The 20,299-nt window shown below is 45.9% G+C and overlaps 1 protein-coding gene across 4 annotated transcripts in view; it reads left to right on the top strand.

The window, feature by feature from the left end:
* Window positions 1-20,299, top strand: part of LOC144722106 (uncharacterized) — a 35,241-nt gene that overhangs the window by 6,218 nt on the left and 8,724 nt on the right. Inside the window, exons 1-3 of one of the 4 annotated variants that reach the window (XM_078600261.1) lie at window positions 1,756-1,879; window positions 1,913-3,508; window positions 20,239-20,287. The gene's annotated coding sequence lies outside the window, so the exon portion shown is untranslated. Of the gene's footprint in view, window positions 1-1,755; window positions 1,880-1,912; window positions 3,509-11,159; window positions 18,743-20,238; window positions 20,288-20,299 lie in introns of those variants that run through there. The other 3 variants (XM_078600262.1, XM_078600259.1, XM_078600260.1) reach the window with 3 other exon arrangements.

Genomic DNA, 20,299 nt, shown 5'->3' with positions numbered 1-20,299 from the left:
TTCGTCATATACCTTTACCTTCGTTTTTAAGTTACGTAAATCTATGGTCAAGTAAAACGTGGTACTGTAAATGATTATTTCCTAATTTGGGAGTTTTTGCAGTCTTGGGATACGAGTTATTACCTGGGAACGCATGTTTACCGTTACTTTTTAGCATTATTTTTACCGGTTGTAAATTGGTATCATAATTTATCGACCGTATTTTTAGTTGTTTAGAAAGAATGTCAAACATGGAATGTTTACAAAACTGGTTTTCCAGTTATGAAAGTGAGGATAAACCCCGTATAACATTATGGCGCTTTTACAAAACCGTGGAAGTGTTTGCCACTTACAAGCCTTAGAGCCGTGTCCCGAGTCGGGACTCTGGCTCGGCTCGGGCTTGAGCCGCTCCGTTGCTTCCAAAGAAACACGGGCGGCTCGGCCAAGGGCTCGGCTCAGACTCAGATCGTGGAAATGTTGAGCGTGGCTGGGACAACGCTCAGAGTTGGCTCAAGTTCAGGGCGTGTGGCTTTGGGGTCGGCTCACTGGTGCCGGAGCCAAGTCTGTTTGCCGAGACACGGCTAAGAATTCGGGACCTCGTGAGCGTGGGAATAAAAAAGTGTTCTGAATCGAGGTAGGTAAATAAAAGTGCATTCATAAGGCAATGCCCTGAAGTGATCCATGACGTGATTCAATTCAGAAGGGGGTGTGGTCATAATGAGGGCAATACTGCAGCATGTTGGTCGGGCAGATGATCTCCCAGTGAAATCTGCGCCTGATGGGTCACAGGGGAGGTCGAGGACGTTCGATGAACAATTCCCTTCGTCTGAAACCACTCCAACAGGTTTTGCCAATTCAGCGATTGTCATCAGCGGCCGAGCACGCGTGCCTGATGACTCGGTGACGCGTGGTGAATGTAAACAAGGCAGTTGTGAGTGCATTGCACCACCAGTCTGGTTGTATAGATGTATCACATCTCAACTTAAATCACATTTTGTCTCTCAGGTAAAAAAATAAAGATAATATTGTTCTGTAATTATATTTTTTGTGCAAAAAAAATTGTTCCTGAATTGTTATTACACACGCTTATCGAACTTGCCGTGTTGTCTATTTATCTTGTCGGATTTTTGACGCTTAATATCTAAGGATCTACGAAGCCTAACGAGCTGAAATTTTCTACACACGCGTATCGCGTGACATTTCAATGTTTCATTTTAAAAACCTGTTAAATCCTGTGTTTTTAAACAAAATTTTGATCACTAATCCTGCGTCGTTAAAACACCCCCATTTTTGACATCTCGAATGGTTGCGCCCATTCCCGAGAAGGAACGTCTCGTCCAATCAGAGCGCGCGTTGGGGGAGCCTCTGACCAATGAGAGGCGCGCAAACATCGCCCCGCGTCATGGCGCCGGAGCTGCCAGATGTGGCTCCCAATTAGCGCGAGACCCACCGATTAGAACAATTACTACGATTGGTATAATATTTACATAATTATAATCTTAATGAGTCGTATTATCACTTGCCTTGCGACGCCTGGTCCGACGCGCGTTGGGCCACATGGTTATGCTGAAGTTGAGCGAGCAGGTGAGAACCGAGATCATCTTTTACAATTGTTTTACAATTCCAATTGTAATTGCCCCAATGTCCCTATTTTGATTGATAACATTTTCTAATTACGAGTGATATAAGTGCTTTGTAATTAAAGTGCTAAATCTGTGCACGCTGAATTGGCTCTCGCAATATGCGCTTGTTGTATCCTAGCCTTCTTCCAAGGTTGATATATAATGAATGAAAACACACCAAAAAGCAGCAAACTGCAAAACACCAGGTGTTGTTAAGTAATGAACGGGAGGAGGGCTAGGATGGCAGAATTTGCAACCTTGCTTCAAGGAAAGATAAGGCCTGATGAACGGGCACCTGTCACCCGTGCAAGGGCAGAGACAGTGGGAGAGTCAGCCAGACAGAGTTAAGGCAAAAAGCCCAATCATCTATGACCTCAGCATATGGGCGAATAATGGGGCAGTGTCGACTCGAAGGCAATGGAAGGAAGCAGAGGCGCCTTTGTCTGGATCACGGCCACAGAAGGCCGGGGGGGTCATCACTGATTGTGTGTTAGGAATTTCGAGCTAATTGGAACACGTGCACACAGGGAGGACAAATACGCCTTGTTCTCTGCAGCTGAAAGAGCCAAGATAAACTCAGCTCAAGGTTGTGTACACAGGAGAGGGGGCTGATTAACAACCACTGCACGTCTGAACGTGAGGGGGCCTTGTCCTGGAATTAATCACCCTCCCAGGACAGAAGGTTGGATGACCACAGTGAGACGAGAATAAGGGTGTTGTGTCTCTCAAGGTTGCAGGCTCAGCTGAACAGCGAGGCTGCGGGGGCCACCAGAAGTTCATGTTTGCCTAGTTAAGTCAAAAAGCTCAATTATTCTGTATTGCTATTAAAGTCACGTTAAAGTCGGAATTTAACAACAGGGTAGGCTCGACCCAAAGCATAACGGGATGAATCACCACCAGGTCGAAATAAAATACATAATAAAAGAGCGATGTTAAACCCAGGGTCGGAGAGAAGGGAGATCCCGGCCGTCTTTGTATCCCCGCAGCGCGGGATATGAGTGTGTATACGCTCGGGGAAACACCTCCACTTGAGTCAAGCACCACGATGGGAAATGACAGACCTTAGGTTAAATACAGAATCATAACTGGGAAATGGTAAGGGACAAATGTTAAAACTTTTAATCATTTCTTCATGCGTCAGCGAGGGTCGGGGGGAGTGTGCCCCTCCCTCCAGGTGGTGCAACACGGACAAAAGACGCCTATGAGACGATTTGTAACGTCTGTGTTTTGGTTCATGAAGAAGGCCAAACAAGAGATAATATCGCACCCAGACAGAGAGACGACCTCGAGGCAATTTGTAACACCTGACTGTTTGCTCGTGGATTTTATGGAGGGAATATGACAACGGAATATGCCGTGGGTGATGCACACAAGGACACACGGACGTACGGACACACACATGAACACACCTACACACGGACAGATCCTGACACAGTAAATCAAAAGGAAACCCCGCCTTGTGAGCAGGACCCAAAGGGATTTTTCGGCATAAAAGAAAGGACTCTGAGCATTGGAAACCAGTTCGACCAGGAGTGTCAACTCATCAGCCGAGTTCGACCAGTGGGTCGGCTCAGGAGTCGACCAGTGGGTCGACTCAGGAGCGAGCTGCGACCAACGGGTCGGCTCGACTCTTCAGCTTCTGGGACTCAGCCGAGTTCAAACGGCTCTCGGGGCTCGACTCAAGCGGCTCCCCATCTCCTCTGCAGGCGGGCAAGACCCGCTTGACAGCTCAACTCGGCCTGCGTGGGCCAACCTCTGCCGAGTCGAAGGTCTCTCTGCAGCTGAAGGTCGCGGTTTGGCGACGAGGTGACGACCCAACACTGCACGCCAGGAGCGAGCTGTGGGCGCCACCTACCGACCGAGCATCCAAACCAAATTCCCCACGGCGACAGAGGAGCGACTAATACGTATGACGCGCACCGCCCCCTCACCACACGACCACCAGGCGTCTGTTTGACATAAAGAACCGACTCCGAACACTGACTCTTGAAGACAACTCTCACCACTCAAACCCACTCGAACCCATAAGCCATCCGTGGCTGTGAGGGCACAACGAGAACGAGTGATGGCCATCCGTCGTTTATAAGAGTATTCGTAATTTTATCTTTAATATTTAGTGGGCTGTACTCTTAATCGCATAAATTCCCAACAGATCCATCAATACGAATTGATTCTTGGCACCTCCTTCCGCCGAGCAACGCTCACGTGGGGAGTGGTGGCCCACCAGATCCTTAGCAGGTGATCTGGTCCCCAATTAGTAAACTCTGTATAAGATAACGATCTTCGGAAAAGGAGCGCCGTCGCAGGCCTTTACTCCGAGCCATTCTGCTGTCAGATAACCTGCCGATGTATCTGTTGAGATTGGTGCCTTTAAGAATAATAACTGCTTTGATTGTGTTTTTTTATCGCCGTATAATCTTTCAAGTATCTTTCAGTCATAATCGCCGCACGTACTCGCATCCTCTACAGAATATTCAACTGTCCCGTGACCCAAGGTGCTAACAACGTGATAAGGGTTGCGTATGATCAATAAGGAGTGCGGTACTGCGTGAACAATATTGAGTATAATCATTCATTAACGTTAAGGTTTTTCTTGCACAACATCTTTGCAAACATTGCTTAACAAACTTTTTATTTTATTCTTGCGCACGATGGCTACATGTTCAGGAGCTCGACGACAATGTTGAGGTTTGTCAGCCGGGACGAGAGGGCTTCGGGAGAGAGAGTTGGTGGAGCGTTGCTGTTCACCCTCCATTGAAGCAGCGCAGGCCGCAGTGCTTGACTTTATGGTCCCTAGTTTGTGTTGCATGGCCACAGTCGCGCTCTTGTGGCTTGTCTGTAACGTTCAGGCCATGAGGGAGATGTGCGCAGCAGCCTCTTGATGACCTGAAGTGGTTGATGGCTACACCAGTTTGTTCGGGGAGGGATGTCACAGCCCTGAGGGATCGGAGATGTTGGGGTCTCGGATGATGATGATGTGTCTATTCTGGATATATGCGTGAGATGGCTTGCGTCCTTATCTTATACGGATTTATATAGAGCCGTATTCCAAGGCACTTTGCAGCAATTGTTCATAAGATGACAGTGGTTGAGATAAAGAGTGCGGTCATTAAAAGTGGTGGTGTAGTTATGTTATGACGTGATACAAATTGTCGTAATTATTATTCTAGACATTCTGATATATAAGCAGTATCTATCGGTATAAATGTTTTTTGTTAACCAATAAGCTGTCCTCATATATTGCAGCATGCCTACGTGTTCACAGCGTAAAAGTCGCTGTGATTGTAAGCGGGAGCAGTCTTCTCAATTTATGCCAATGAAGAAAACCAAACAGTTCTTTTGCCATGGCCTGCATAACACAAATGTTGTGTGTGGGTCTTTAACATAAACATTACAACATGTTACAGTTATATTTAGTTTTGTATGTTACACGTGTGATTGTACGAGCACAAAAGTAACCGTAAAGATTCCTCAACGATAGCATCGTGATTATAACTTAGAAGTTATATTTACATATACAGTGCTGTACTGTTTCTTGGAGCCAGTGTGGTTTGAAATTTATTTTACGGCAGTCAAATAAATACCCGGGCTGCTTGATGAGACTGTTTACAGAGCTGAACTTGCTGCCAAAGTTTGGTTTTGGATCGCGTATCTGGTTTTATTCATGAATACGAAGCAGAATTACTGCGCCGTGACTTTAAAAGGCCAAATACGAATTCCATGTGTGGTGTTGTTTGCCGAAAATAGGACGCAAATGTTTTGCTTGTCGTTTTTAAAATCCTTAAAAAAAATGCAATTTTCATGAATTGTTATGAAAGTCGCCTTTTCATAAGATACTGCAGTGGGGCACCTCTTAGCCCTGTTGGGAGTGGGGCAACTCCCTCCTTGGGCTGCCACTCTTTCACCAGTCACACCGCCCCACCAACTCCGATGGCGAGGCGGTGGCAGTTGAGCAAGTGGGACGGTGAGCACGTGGTGTGCCGAACTTTTGAGTACTGTACCGAGAAACCGAATCCGCGATTAGAGAGAGTAGTAGTCGGGTTTCCTCCCACATGAATGCACAGTGAGTGTTGTTTGTGGTTGAATAAATGAGAATAACATTACTCGCTACATTTAAAGTAAATTATTTTACTGTTATTTTCCAACGCATAGAGGTGCTCCTTCCTTCAAAGCTGCATTGCAGCTGCAGCCAGTCTCTTCACAAGGCTGAGTGTTAGCAAATCTCAGTGATATCTCCTTTGTTTTTCTTTGCTGTGATAAGAAAACGAAACCTCTTTAGTAATACAGTACTATAAATCCACTCTTGTCAGATGGCCCAAAACATGCGTGTTTTGACAAACTTCCAGTCCCACGATGGCCACTCAAAGGTGTTTATCTACAAATGCTGCGCTGAAGAATGACAGTTTATAAACCCAACCTTGAAAGGTGCGCCCTACCAGCTTGCATACAATTTGGCAAAGCGAAACAACGCCTTTCAGACTGTCACCAGATAGGCATGTATATACGACTAGTTTTGTAATGACAGTTTCATGACATCAGCCTTCAATAATTAGAGCAAAAAGAGCTCCTTGCTCCTTCAAAATAGCCAATTCGTGTGTCTCCTGCGCACATGTTGGAGTAGTTGGCAATGAGTGGGATTCAACAAGGCCCTCTCCCCACCCAAAGCTCTGGCTGGATATAAGATGCCACTGATAGGAGTGAGAGTGTGCGCCAGAGTGCACGAGACGCGCGCGTGATGGGTGGTAGCGGTCGGACATGGGTGGTATTCTGGTACTGCAGCTCTGAAATGCACAGGGGCCGTGCTAAGGGTGGTGGTGGTGCCCGGCTGGGCCCTGCACCACCACCTCTGTCCCCTTGGGTGGCCCACTCGAGTTGAGCCTCCTTGGCGGTGCGTCTCACTGTTGTGCTGCCCCACCCACAACACACCTCTCTGGGAGTAGCCGTGCCTCTAATTCCCTGCTTGTGGCCAGGTCGCCTATTTGGTAGCTTCTGGAAAATAAGTTAATACCTCGGTGGGCTTTTCCTGGGAGGATCAGGGATGGTTTAGTTTTAATTGTACCTTTTTTTGTGCTTTGCACTACTATCGTGTTTTTGTATTCTTTGTTGCTGTAACCTTCTTACCCGCCCCGACTGGACATCTTTGTAGCTCATGGGACTCCTCCAGTATAAATACATATTCTGATTATAGTGGGAGCGTGAGCCCGTCTGTGCGGACCTTTTGAGTTCTATACAGAGAAACCGCCTGCATGATCTGTGTTTGCCAGCAATATGTTCAGGAAGTTAATTCCAATGTCGACGTGTGCTAGACACGAGAGGGCATCCGCATCGAGAGTTTGTGTCGTTTTTGCTACTCTGTTGAAGCAGCGCAGACGACACGGTCCATAGTTTGTGTTGCATGGCCACAATCGTATTGTGGCTTGTCTTTAATGTTCTTGTCTTTAATGTTCCATTCGTGCTCATCGGCCTGTTGATGTTCTGATGCGGTTGATGGTTACACCAAATGTCTTTTATGATGGCTGCATGTAATAGAAACAGAGGCACAGTTTCAGCCACGTGCCTGTGGGAGGAAGTACAGAAATACGGTTTTGTGTCTGTAGTATTTGAGTGTTCTCTGCTCGTTGCCTGGATTGTGTCCATGTGCTCAGGATTCCTTCCACATAACACAAACGTGGCATTTGATAAGGAACTTACCAAGCATCCAAACAAGCGCCTGGCTAAAACTCTTAACACCTTTCTGAAGAAATGAAATAATTCTAACTATATACGGCACTGTTTTTATGAATAATCTTAAAATAGGATTGGTGGTGTGCAGAAGATGCGGGTGCTGTGAATGCCTCTCTGTTGTGCGTCATCGAGTGCGCTCCCACAGGCCTCCGCTGCTCCCTCTCTTGGCGTGGCTCTTGCCAAGGTGTTGGCTGGCAGTGTTTATTTGCACTGCACTCAAGGCACACATCCCCGTGCCCTGGGAAATAGGCAGTGCGAAACGTACATTTGGCTCGTTATTGAGACGGGCAGCCCCTTAGAAATGACAAGAGAACCCGTGCATGTTCATGGCTTCTGCAATGCTTTCCCATGTGTGTTTGTCATCGGAAGTATTCTTTGAAAAAAAATCTTGAGTGCATGCGGTCTTTCGTGATGTACGGATCAGAAACACGGACATTAGCAAGCGAATTGGAACAAGAGCTGAATGGTGCGCTGAGAAGCGTTACATTGACTTTGCTCGGAGAGCACATGCAGGTTCCACTCATATTGACTTTACAGAAGTCATTGGGCTTGGGCAGGACTCGTCACGATAAGGGATGAAGGTTGTGGGTGGTCAAAAATAACAGTGCAGTGGTGGCCCAAGGAGGGAACGTGCCTGGGGACATGTCTCGGGCTCATGGGGCAGGAAGGATGATGTCAGCTGGCGTGTAGGCGCGAGATGGATCGCTACATCGCAGGCCCATGAGCGGTGGTGGCAGCTTGCTTAGGCCTTCATTCAGCAGCGGATTGATCGATCGTGGCTAATGGTGATCACGCTGAATTCCTTCCCAGCAGCGCAGGGTGACGTCACACGGGCGCATGATGTGACATGGTGAGATGACCTTACTCGCAATGAGATCGTTGCGCTCTGGCGGAGAAGGCTTCATATTTAGCGCTGGTTTTTATTGCCTTTTATTTGGACAACCATTTGATCTATTTAACTGGTATTCTATGGGGAGAGACCCAAACAGAAACAAATATTTTATTTAAATTTTTATTTATCTTGGGTATTTTTTTATGAGGGTCATCATCATGGCCCCGTTACGGACAGGACAGGCGGACAGTAACGCTTCAACGTTTCTCGGAAATGGTGAACAGAAGCACCACGTTTATCATGTGAAGACAAATAGCGAGTAATTATTATAATTAACAGATAATATTATATTTGCAGTAAAATGTATTTAGAAATTACATTGTGCTTACTCAACTATAGAGATGTTTCTACTATAATGATATTATAAGCACGTACGCACACTACCCATTGCATAAATTACTCGCGCATAGGTAATTAGGGACACATTTGAAATGATGTTTTCCGCCACAATTTAAAATCCAACTTTGGCGTTCTCCTTCTGGCAGGCCGCTGTATTTGTAGCTGCGTGAAGTTTTCACTTCACTGCAGGCGAATCTTTATTTCATTGAATGCACATTCCTCGGCAATGAATTTTAACCATGGTTAGCGATTTAACCTTTATACATTTTTAATTCATTGATCTTGTGTTTAATTGCTGTATGTGGCCAAGCAAAAAAAATGTCAAGTCGGTGTGCGTGGGTGGACTGGGAGCATGATGTCACCGCTGCAGAATCCTCGCTAGCGCTGCACCGCTTGCACCTAGCGGCTACGGTCCTCACGCGACTGCTGCTGCCGCCGACGCTGCTGCTGCTGCCTCTGCGTTTGTTTATGTCTGGTGGTGTTGGGGGGGTCGGGTTGGTTCCACGCTCTCCCAACCCCACGTTCTCCGTGTCTGCCTCTTGTTTTTTCAGTGGTGTGTGTCTGTCTCTGTGTCTGCCTCTGCATCCATATTTGTCAGTCTGTTAGTAGTATGGGTGCCTTTTTTTTTATAAATGATGGCCAACTTTCTTGTTGTTTGTCATGCAAACTGCAAGGGTGTTTACACTTTTGTTTTGCCAACGGTAACCAACCCATCAACCAAGACCTTAACAATGTACCTTGCCACCGACTCATGACGAGTGTGAAGCCAGGGTTGTTGAGAAGTTGAAGGAAGAAAAGACGTGGAGTGATACTCGTGCTAACGTCCACAGGTGCACCCTTAAGTGAACATTCTTCTAACCTTCACCTCTTCCGTACGGGCGTTGTATCCATGCATTTGTTGGTCGGCCTTGAGTTATTTTTCGTGTTATAACAAGTGTGAAGTACAGATTGCTATTCTACTGTTTTCCTAATTATAAAACGTATTGGTAAAGCACATTTATCTGGTTGCCTGAGAATGGTTTTAGTGTCCATGCTTTATGTTGCTCAGTCCCAAGTCTGTTCCCTGCTGGAAAATCTGAATTTGGAAGAGAGGAGGTTTGTAATAAGTCCCTGGATAACAGAAATAATGAAGCAGACCTAGCTACTGTTGTATACTAACCCCTTCTTCCGAAATTGATATTAATAATATTTGATGATATTTTTATATATTATCTTTTTACTTGTTTTTTTATAATGAATGAAAACACACCAAAGCGCAGCAAACTGCAAAACACCAGGTGTTGTTAAGTAATGAACTGGAGGAGGGCTAGGATGGCAGAATTTGCAACCTTGCTTCAAGGAAAGATAAGGCCTGATAAACGGGCACATGTCACCCGTGCAGGCGGCAGAGACAGTGGGAGAGTCAGCCAGACATAGTTAAGGCAAAAAGCCCAACCATCCTGCATGGTTTTAAAGTAACGTCAAAATTCGAAATTCAACAACAGAGCTAAATTATCGATCCTCGCGCTCGCTCAAATTGGAGACCAGGCTGCGAGCTACATCAATGAACCATTGCCCATTTGCTAATCCAATACTGAATGTTAATATTACTGAAGTCAAAACGAATTCTATGACCTTAGCACATGGGCGAATAATAGGGCAGTGTCAACTCAAAGGCAATGGAAGGAAGCAGAGGCGCCTTTGTCTAAATCACAACCACAGGAAGCCAGGAATCATCACTGATTGTGTGTTTAGGGATTCCGAGCTAATTGGAACACGTGCACACAGGGAGGAGGTAGAAATACGCCTTGTTCTCCTGCAGCTGAGGGAGCAAAAGATAAACCCAAAAAGGCCAAGGAAGTGGGTCAGCTCAAGGCTGGGTGCACAGGGGAGGGAGCTGATTAAGTATAACACTCCCAAAGTGTTTGTTTCTTGTCAAAACAAACACTTTTAATTAACGTTACACTAGAATACAGTAATTTTTTCTTTAACTCCTCTATACCCGGTCGATATCCCTGTACCGGTACTAAGTATTATTCCTACCAGCCCACCCCGCAGGGTCCTGTTCTTTCTCACCAGGCTCCAAATCAAGGCCATTGATTGAGGCAGGGATGTGCTGCCCGGGCAGAGCGGTGAGACCGCTGCTGCTCCTCGTGTGCGCGCTCCGTCGTTTGTTCACGCCCGGCCTCCTGTGCAGGCAGCCTGCACGTTTACATTAAAAGCACATGGCACTCAATACTGCGGTGGATTATTTTTAACGGCTTTACTGAATAAAATATGTAAAAATACTTTTTTTTTAAACCACGCTTTAATGAAATGTAAGGACTTGGGAAGATTTCTCGGTATATGATATTTTGTGGAATCTCTGATCACTGTTCAAAAGGTTTCCCTGCAGTTGGCTATCCTTGATGAACACTTTGATCCGCTGAGGATATTTAGATCTCGACAGAGCCACTAACAACTGGCCATGGGAAAATACGGGTCCATTGAGATAAATACCTACATTTTCAAAAGTCTGACCTTGCAACTTGTTGATCGTCATCGCATACGCAGGAATTATCGGAATATGTCGTCGTTTCAGTACGAAAGGAAGAGTGACATCACTTGGAGCTAGGTCGAGTCATTTCCTCGCCATGTCACCACTTCCACAAGTAACATCAATTTATTTCTGACATTAATGTTGATAAAGTTTGTGCGTCCGATTGTGCGCTTTGATGATCCAAGACCAAACACCGACTTCTGTTACATTAGGGATTGGCGATAGTGGCTTTGACATGCAGAGGAAGCGAGTTTTTACGCAAGCGCTAAATTCCCACGATGTCACTTCTCGCCTGCCGGCTCTGCCTGTCGGAGACACTACTATCGCGATCTCCGCAGAGCGTCTCCCCTGTTTGCAGCGTTGTTCCAACGTCACATTTTTACATTCGTGTGGCGAGAGCAATTTTGTCCATAGGAGGACAACCACTGTTGACTTTCCACAAAGTGGTACTTTTTTATAGACCCTGGAAGAGACCCCCTGAAGCGATGAAGTACCGAGTCGAATTCTGGCCAGGATTTGAACTTGAAAGCTTCCGATTGCACGCTGTGTGCTCTAACCACTGTCGCCATCAGGCCCGGATGTTTAAGTAATACAGTGTTGTAATTGCTCGTGCATGTGCCCTCTTTGAGCTCACTTGAAATGCTTTTTCTTAAAATGTGTAGTGACGTTTTCGTGTCTAAAGCTTAAGTGAAATTGTGCACCAATGTTCCATGGAATTCTCCCGAAGCGTGTACCGTAATAGATACAGCACCTCCATGGAACCTACTTTGTCTGCACCCTCATGTTCCATATTGCACTACAGCATTATGACATTGTAGACAATTGCAGGCCATCATTTAAACCCTTAATACCCCACAGGCTACTGCATACCATGAGCAACGTGATTATAAGAATGGCTACAAGCCACATCACGTGGTTAAATGTTATTGTCCCTGTTTGTCTGCTTCCGTTCTTTTCAATCAGTCCATGGGTAGAAAGGCTTCCTAAACTTTAACATATTTTGCTCTGCCTCCAGAAACTCGATGTTTCTGTTTTGCAAAACAGACACAATTGAGTCGTGATACCAGACCATGACCCATGTGTGTTGATTGGTGCAGGCCTGAGACCCATCCCCCTTCCTTCTTGCCTGGATAGCTCGGCACCAAGGCCTCGCGCGCACCAGGCAGAGGGACTCGCCTGCTGAGCCTATGGACACCACAGCAGCAATATTCAGATATTGGATCGTTTGATACAAATGTGACGATTAGAAAACTTGTGAAACAAGTCGAGTGTGTACTGTACGTGTACGTTCCTTTTCGTCCACTGCTGGATGACGGCCTTCTGATGTCGTGCTGGTCATGGGGTTTGTTTGACCATGTATCAACCATGCTGATCAATGTGTATTAATGACAGTGGGGATCATATACCTTGGAGCATACATGAACAGTACAATTGATTTTGCTGCACTTGCCCTCCGCTGATCACCTTGTAGCCCTGCAACGAAGAGTGCATTACTGCACTTGATCATGACCGATTCATACACTCTAATTATTGTAAAACGTCTGCGTAAAAATTACTTGTGCAATGATTTGAGGTCACCGATCGATTCAGTAATGGTTCATTGTTGTCTCATTCATCCTGTCGAAAGCCTTACATCTCGTTTGTGCTGTCTCATTCATTCAGCCTAACCGGGCACTAACTTCATTTTGTGACATCGAAAATAGAGCAGTTATAATTCTCAGACGCACGATTCAATTCTAGCATCTTAAGCTTAAGAACCAGTTGTAATTGATGAGCTGATGAATTGTTGAGCCTAATAAAAGTAACGATTTGAAGTGTGATATTGCAGACCTCCATGCAAGTTGCCCCAGGCCTTGGGTTAAAGGGAAAACACAGACACAGCCGTTGTCGTGAGTGGCATTGTAGCGTTACAGGAAAGGGGCACTGTTTGCCTTCCGCTCTAGGCGTCGTTATGTTTGACAGCTCCTGTACAGTGCTCCAGCCCTCACTTGTGGCCTACATGATCCATTTATCCTATTGGTCGTTACATTGTGTTTGTTTTGGAATGTTTTGTGTTCTATTTTGTGCACGATTATACCGCCTTTTACTATTTACCATTTCGGTGCCTTTGCACAAAGGAGCGTTGTGCGCGCTGCGAGCGCCGGACTGGCTCGCAATGTACTGCGCCTTCCACGTGGAGCCCTCCCTCGTTCCGTTGACCAACTACGACTCATACTTGAAGCTTGCAGCTGAACATTCTGGGTCACCGAGTCTCACGTTCAACCCTAAGTTCCCAGTCGCTCCTCCACTTAATCAAACGGTCGGAAACGTATGACCTTGTTGATGCGGACACAAGTGGTGGAGGGAGCTCGCTCGCTTCATGTCACACGGAAGGCCAACCATGACCATGGATGGTCTCCTACTCCTGAGAGCGCAATCTTTCCTTCCACGAGAAACATTCTTTTGTTAAAACGTCACTGATTACATTTCGATGAACCTTGCACAACATCTTTGCAAACATCGCTTAACAAACTTTTTATTTTATTCTTGCGCACGATGGCTACATGTTCAGGAGCTCGACGACAATGTTGAGGTTTGTCAGCCGGGACGAGAGGGCTTCGGGAGAGAGAGTTGGTGGAGCGTTGCTGTTCACCCTCCATTGAAGCAGCGCAGGCCGCAGTGCTTGACTTTATGGTCCCTAGTTTGTGTTGCATGGCCACAGTCGCGCTCTTGTGGCTTGTCTGTAACGTTCAGGCCATGAGGGAGATGTGCGCAGCAGCCTCTTGATGACCTGAAGTGGTTGATGGCTACACCAGTTTGTTCGGGGAGGGATGTCACAGCCCTGAGGGATCGGAGATGTTGGGGTCTCGGATGATGATGATGTGTCTATTCTGGATGTATGCGTGAGATGGCTTGCGTCCTTATCTTATACGGATTTATATAGAGCCGTATTCCAAGGCGCTTTGCAGCAATTGTTCATAAGATGACAGTGGTTGAGATAAAGAGTGCGGTCATTAAAAGTGGTGGTGTAGTTATGTTATGACGTGATACAAATTGTCGTAATTATTATTCTAGACATTCTGATATATAAGCAGTATCTATCGGTATAAATGTTTTTTGTTAACCAATAAGCTGTCCTCATATATTGCAGCATGCCTACGTGTTCACAGCGTAAAAGTCGCTGTGATTGTAAGCGGGAGCAGTCTTCTCAATTTATGCCAATGAAGAAAACCAAACAGTTCTTTTGCCATGGCCTGCATAACACAAATGTTGTGTGTGGGTCTTTAACATAAACATTACAACATGTTACAGTTATATTTAGTTTTGTATGTTACACGTGTGATTGTACGAGCACAAAAGTAACCGTAAAGATTCCTCAACGATAGCATCGTGATTATAACTTAGAAGTTATATTTACATATACAGTGCTGTACTGTTTCTTGGAGCCAGTGTGGTTTGAAATTTATTTTACGGCAGTCAAATAAATACCCGGGCTGCTTGATGAGACTGTTTACAGAGCTGAACTTGCTGCCAAAGTTTGGTTTTGGATCGCGTATCTGGTTTTATTCATGAATACGAAGCAGAATTACTGCGCCGTGACTTTAAAAGGCCAAATACGAATTCCATGTGTGGTGTTGTTTGCCGAAAATAGGACGCAAATGTTTTGCTTGTCGTTTTTAAAATCCTTAAAAAAAATGCAATTTTCATGAATTGTTATGAAAGTCGCCTTTTCATAAGATACTGCAGTGGGGCACCTCTTAGCCCTGTTGGGAGTGGGGCAACTCCCTCCTTGGGCTGCCACTCTTTCACCAGTCACACCGCCCCACCAATTCCGATGGCGAGGCGGTGGCAGTTGAGCAAGTGGGACGGTGAGCACGTGGTGTGCCGAACTTTTGAGTACTGTACCGAGAAACCGAATCCGCGATTAGAGAGAGTAGTAGTCGGGTTTCCTCCCACATGAATGCACAGTGAGTGTTGTTTGTGGTTGAATAAATGAGAATAACATTACTCGCTACATTTAAAGTAAATTATTTTACTGTTATTTTCCAACGCATAGAGGTGCACCTTCCTTCAAAGCTGCATTGCAGCTGCAGCCAGTCTCTTCACAAGGCTGAGTGTTAGCAAATCTCAGTGATATCTCCTTTGTTTTTCTTTGCTGTGATACGAAAACTAAACCTCTTTAGTAATACAGTACTATAAATCCACTCTTGTCAGATGGCCCAGAACATGCGTGTTTTGACAAACTTCCAGTCCCACGATGGCCACTCAAAGGTGTTTATCTACAAATGCTGCGCTGAAGAATGACAGTTTATAAACCCAACCTTGAAAGGTGCGCCCTACCAGCTTGCATACAATTTGGCAAAGCGAAACAACGCCTTTCAGACTGTCACCAGATAGGCATGTATATACGACTAGTTTTGTAATGACAGTTTCATGACATCAGCCTTCAATAATTAGAGCAAAAAGAGCTCCTTGCTCCTTCAAAATAGCCAATTCGTGTGTCTCCTGCGCACATGTTGGAGTAGTTGGCAATGAGTGGGATTCAACAAGGCCCTCTCCCCACCCAAAGCTCTGGCTGGATATAAGATGCCACTGATAGGAGTGAGAGTGTGCGCCAGAGTGCACGAGACGCGCGCGTGATGGGTGGTAGCGGTCGGACATGGGTGGTATTCTGGTACTGCAGCTCTGAAATGCACAGGGGCCGTGCTAAGGGTGGTGGTGGTGCCCGGCTGGGCCCTGCACCACCACCTCTGTCCCCTTGGGTGGCCCACTCGAGTTGAGCCTCCTTGGCGGTGCGTCTCACTGTTGTGCTGCCCCACCCACAACACACCTCTCTGGGAGTAGCCGTGCCTCTAATTCCCTGCTTGTGGCCAGGTCGCCTATTTGGTAGCTTCTGGAAAATAAGTTAATACCTCGGTGGGCTTTTCCTGGGAGGATCAGGGATGGTTTAGTTTTAATTGTACCTTATTTTGTGCTTTGCACTACTATCGTGTTTTTGTATTCTTTGTTGCTGTAACCTTCTTACCCGCCCCGACTGGACATCTTTGTAGCTCATGGGACTCCTCCAGTATAAATACATATTCTGATTATAGTGGGAGCGTGAGCCCGTCTGTGCGGACCTTTTGAGTTCTATACAGAGAAACCGCCTGCATGATCTGTGTTTGCCAGCAATATGTTCAGGAAGTTAATTCCAATGTCGACGTGTGCTAGACACGAGAGGGCATCCGCATCGAGAGTTTGTGTCGTTTTTGCTACTCTGTTGAAGCAGCGCAGACGACACGGTCCATAGTTTGTGTTGCATGGCCACAATCGTATTGTGGCTTGTCTTTAATGTTCTTGTCTTTAATGTTCCATTCGTGCTCATCGGCCTGTTGATGTTCTGATGCGGTTGATGGTTACACCAAATGTCTTTTATGATGGCTGCATGTAATAGAGACAGAGGCACAGTTTCAGCCACGTGCCTGTGGGAGGAAGTACAGAAATACGGTTTTGTGTCTGTAGTATTTGAGTGTTCTCTGCTCGTTGCCTGGATTGTGTCCATGTGCTCAGGATTCCTTCCACATAACACAAACGTGGCATTTGATAAGGAACTTACCAAGCATCCAAACAAGCGCCTGGCTAAAACTCTTAACACCTTTCTGAAGAAATGAAATAATTCTAACTATATACGGCACTGTTTTTATGAATAATCTTAAAATAGGATTGGTGGTGTGCAGAAGATGCGGGTGCTGTGAATGCCTCTCTGTTGTGCGTCATCGAGTGCGCTCCCACAGGCCTCCGCTGCTCCCTCTCTTGGCGTGGCTCTTGCCGAGGTGTTGGCTGGCAGTGTTTATTTGCACTGCACTCAAGGCACACATCCCCGTGCCTTGGGAAATAGGCAGTGCGAAACGTACATTTGGCTCGTTATTGAGACGGGCAGCCCCTTAGAAATGACAAGAGAACCCGTGCATGTTCATGGCTTCTGCAATGCTTTCCCATGTGTGTTTGTCATCGGAAGTATTCTTTGAAAAAAAATCTTGAGTGCATGCGGTCTTTCGTGATGTACGGATCAGAAACACGGACATTAGCAAGCGAATTGGAACAAGAGCTGAATGGTGCGCTGAGAAGCGTTACATTGACTTTGCTCGGAGAGCACATGCAGGTTCCACTCATATTGACTTTACAGAAGTCATTGGGCTTGGGCAGGACTCGTCACGATAAGGGATGAAGGTTGTGGGTGGTCAAAAATAACAGTGCAGTGGTGGCCCAAGGAGGGAACGTGCCTGGGGACATGTCTCGGGCTCATGGGGCAGGAAGGATGATGTCAGCTGGCGTGTAGGCGCGAGATGGATCGCTACATCGTAGGGCCATGAGCGGTGGTGGCAGCTTGCTTAGGCCTTCATTCAGCAGCGGATTGATCGATCGTGGCTAATGGTGATCACGCTGAATTCCTTCCCAGCAGCGCAGGGTGACGTCACACGGGCGCATGATGATACATGGTGAGATGACCTTACTCGCAATGAGGTCGTTGCGCTCCGGCGGAGAAGGCTTCATATTTAGCGCTGGTTTTTATTGCCTTTTATTTGGACAACCATTTGATCTATTTAACTGGTATTTTATGGGTAGAGACCCAAACAGAAACAAATATTTTATTTAAATTTTTATTTATCTTGGGTATTTTTTTATGAGGGTCATCATCATGGCCCCGTTACGGACAGGACAGGCGGACAGTAACGCTTCAACGTTTCTCGGAAATGGTGAACAGAAGCACCACGTTTATCATGTGAAGACAAATAGCGAGTAATTATTATAATTAACAGATAATATTATATTTGCAGTAAAATGTATTTAGAAATTACATTGTGCTTACTCAACTATAGAGATGTTTCTACTATAATGATATTATAAGCACGTACGCACACTACCCATTGCATAAATTACTCGCGCATAGGTAATTAGGGACACATTTGAAATGATGTTTTCCGCCACAATTTAAAATCCAACTTTGGCGTTCTCCTTCTGGCAGGCCGCTGTATTTGTAGCTGCGTGAAGTTTTCACTTCACTGCAGGCGAATCTTTATTTCATTGAATGCACATTCCTCGGCAATGAATTTTAACCATGGTTAGCGATTTAACCTTTATACATTTTTAATTCATTGATCTTGTGTTTAATTGCTGTATGTGGCCAAGCAAAAAAAATGTCAAGTCGGTGTGCGTGGGTGGACTGGGAGCATGATGTCACCGCTGCAGAATCCTCGCTAGCGCTGCACCGCTTGCACCTAGCGGCTACGGTCCTCACGCGACTGCTGCTGCCGCCGACGCTGCTGCTGCTGCCTCTGCGTTTGTTTATGTCTGGTGGTGGTGGGGGGGTCGGGTTGGTTCCACGCTCTCCCAACCCCACGTTCTCCGTGTCTGCCTCTTGTTTTTTCAGTGGTGTGTGTCTGTCTCTGTGTCTGCCTCTGCATCCATATTTGTCAGTCTGTTAGTAGTATGGGTGCCTTTTTTTTATAAATGATGGCCAACTTTCTTGTTGTTTGTCATGCAAACTGCAAGGGTGTTTACACTTTTGTTTTGCCAACGGTAACCAACCCATCAACCAAGACCTTAACAATGTACCTTGCCACCGACTCATGACGAGTGTGAAGCCAGGGTTGTTGAGAAGTTGAAGGAAGAAAAGACGTGGAGTGATACTCGTGCTAACGTCCACAGGTGCACCCTTAAGTGAACATTCTTCTAACCTTCACCTCTTCCGTACGGGCGTTGTATCCATGCATTTGTTGGTCGGCCTTGAGTTATTTTTCGTGTTATAACAAGTGTGAAGTACAGATTGCTATTCTACTGTTTTCCTAATTATAAAACGTATTGGTAAAGCACATTTATCTGGTTGCCTGAGAATGGTTTTAGTGTCCATGCTTTATGTTGCTCAGTCCCAAGTCTGTTCCCTGCTGGAAAATCTGAATTTGGAAGAGAGGAGGTTTGTAATAAGTCCCTGGATAACAGAAATAATGAAGCAGACCTAGCTACACCACAAGGCCCAGCAGATTTAGGATTCCCAATGGATGACTACGCTAGCATGAAACCACGAAAGTTAAATTTTCCCAATGGTTTGTCACTCTCTGCATGATGCACGAGCAGGGTTTTGTACAACCAGCTGCTAAAGCACGAGTAGTAGTTTGGTAAGGTCTGCTAGCCTACGAAAAGGCTCCAGGAGAGAGTTTGTATAGTTTTGTTATTCCTCCGTTAAAGGAATGCAGACTACAGTGCATGGCCACAACGGCACTACTACTGTTATTCTTTAATGTGTCTGTGGGTCTCTGTGTGTCTCTGAGTGTCTCTGAGTCTCAGTTTCATTGCCTCTAGCTCTGGGTGTCTGAGCTAACCGTACGGTCCATAGTTTGACTTGCATGGCGACAATGGCACTACTATTGTTATTCTTTAATGTATCTGTGGGTCTCTGTATCTCCGAGTCTCAGTTTTCATTGCCTCTCGCTCTGTGTGTCAGTGACCTAACCGTACGGTCCATAGTTTGACTTGCATGGCCACAGTCGCACAACTCCGGCTTGTCGTTAATTTTCCATTCGTCAAGGAGATGTGCGCATTCGCCTGGTGATGTTGGGATGCGGTTGATGGTTACACCACCGGTGTATTCCAGGACTGTCAAAGCCAAGAGGTGCGATGTTTGGGTCTGAACGAGGGGTTTATTCTGACACTGTGGTCGTGATATTTGCCTTGAGCTACTGCAGAAAGTTTTGGCTTGGTCGTGGTGGTGGAGGGGGGGGCACAGGTGAGAGAACGAGACGATAACACGATGGTTTTTTGTGCCTCGGGCAATGTGCGGCTGCTTTGTGGGTTGTCTTTCCGCGTGTGCTGTTTGTATGCATTATTCATTCAAATTCATTATTTAGTTTCAAGATGCGTCCAGCACTTTCGAATTTAAAATGTACACGTGTAAAACCGGTGCATCCCTTCAGCTACACGAGGGTGTTACTGAGCCTCGTGAATCGTGCCCGTGTTGTTAAAATAAGCTTGCCAAAGCATTTAGTTTGAACCGTAACACACCTGCCCTCCTTTAAATCCCCACACCCGCCACCGCCGCTTGCTTGATAGCGTTGCGTGCGTGGCGTGTGTCCATTTCCATTTAGAATGAAATGTTGTATTCAGAAATGAGCCCACTTTATAATCCAATGTTGTTTTTGTGTCTTTAGCCAGATGTTGAAAAATAATCTGAAGACTTAATGGCTTCCATTCAGTGAGGTGAGTTTCCAT

This window comes from Lampetra planeri, chromosome 13 (genome assembly GCF_965212315.1).
Source record: "Lampetra planeri chromosome 13, kcLamPlan1.2.h2, whole genome shotgun sequence".
In the NCBI taxonomy this organism is placed as follows: Eukaryota; Metazoa; Chordata; class Hyperoartia; order Petromyzontiformes; family Petromyzontidae; genus Lampetra; species Lampetra planeri.
Note: the sequence above shows the minus strand (reverse complement) of the source record. Positions and strands in the feature narration are given on the sequence as shown.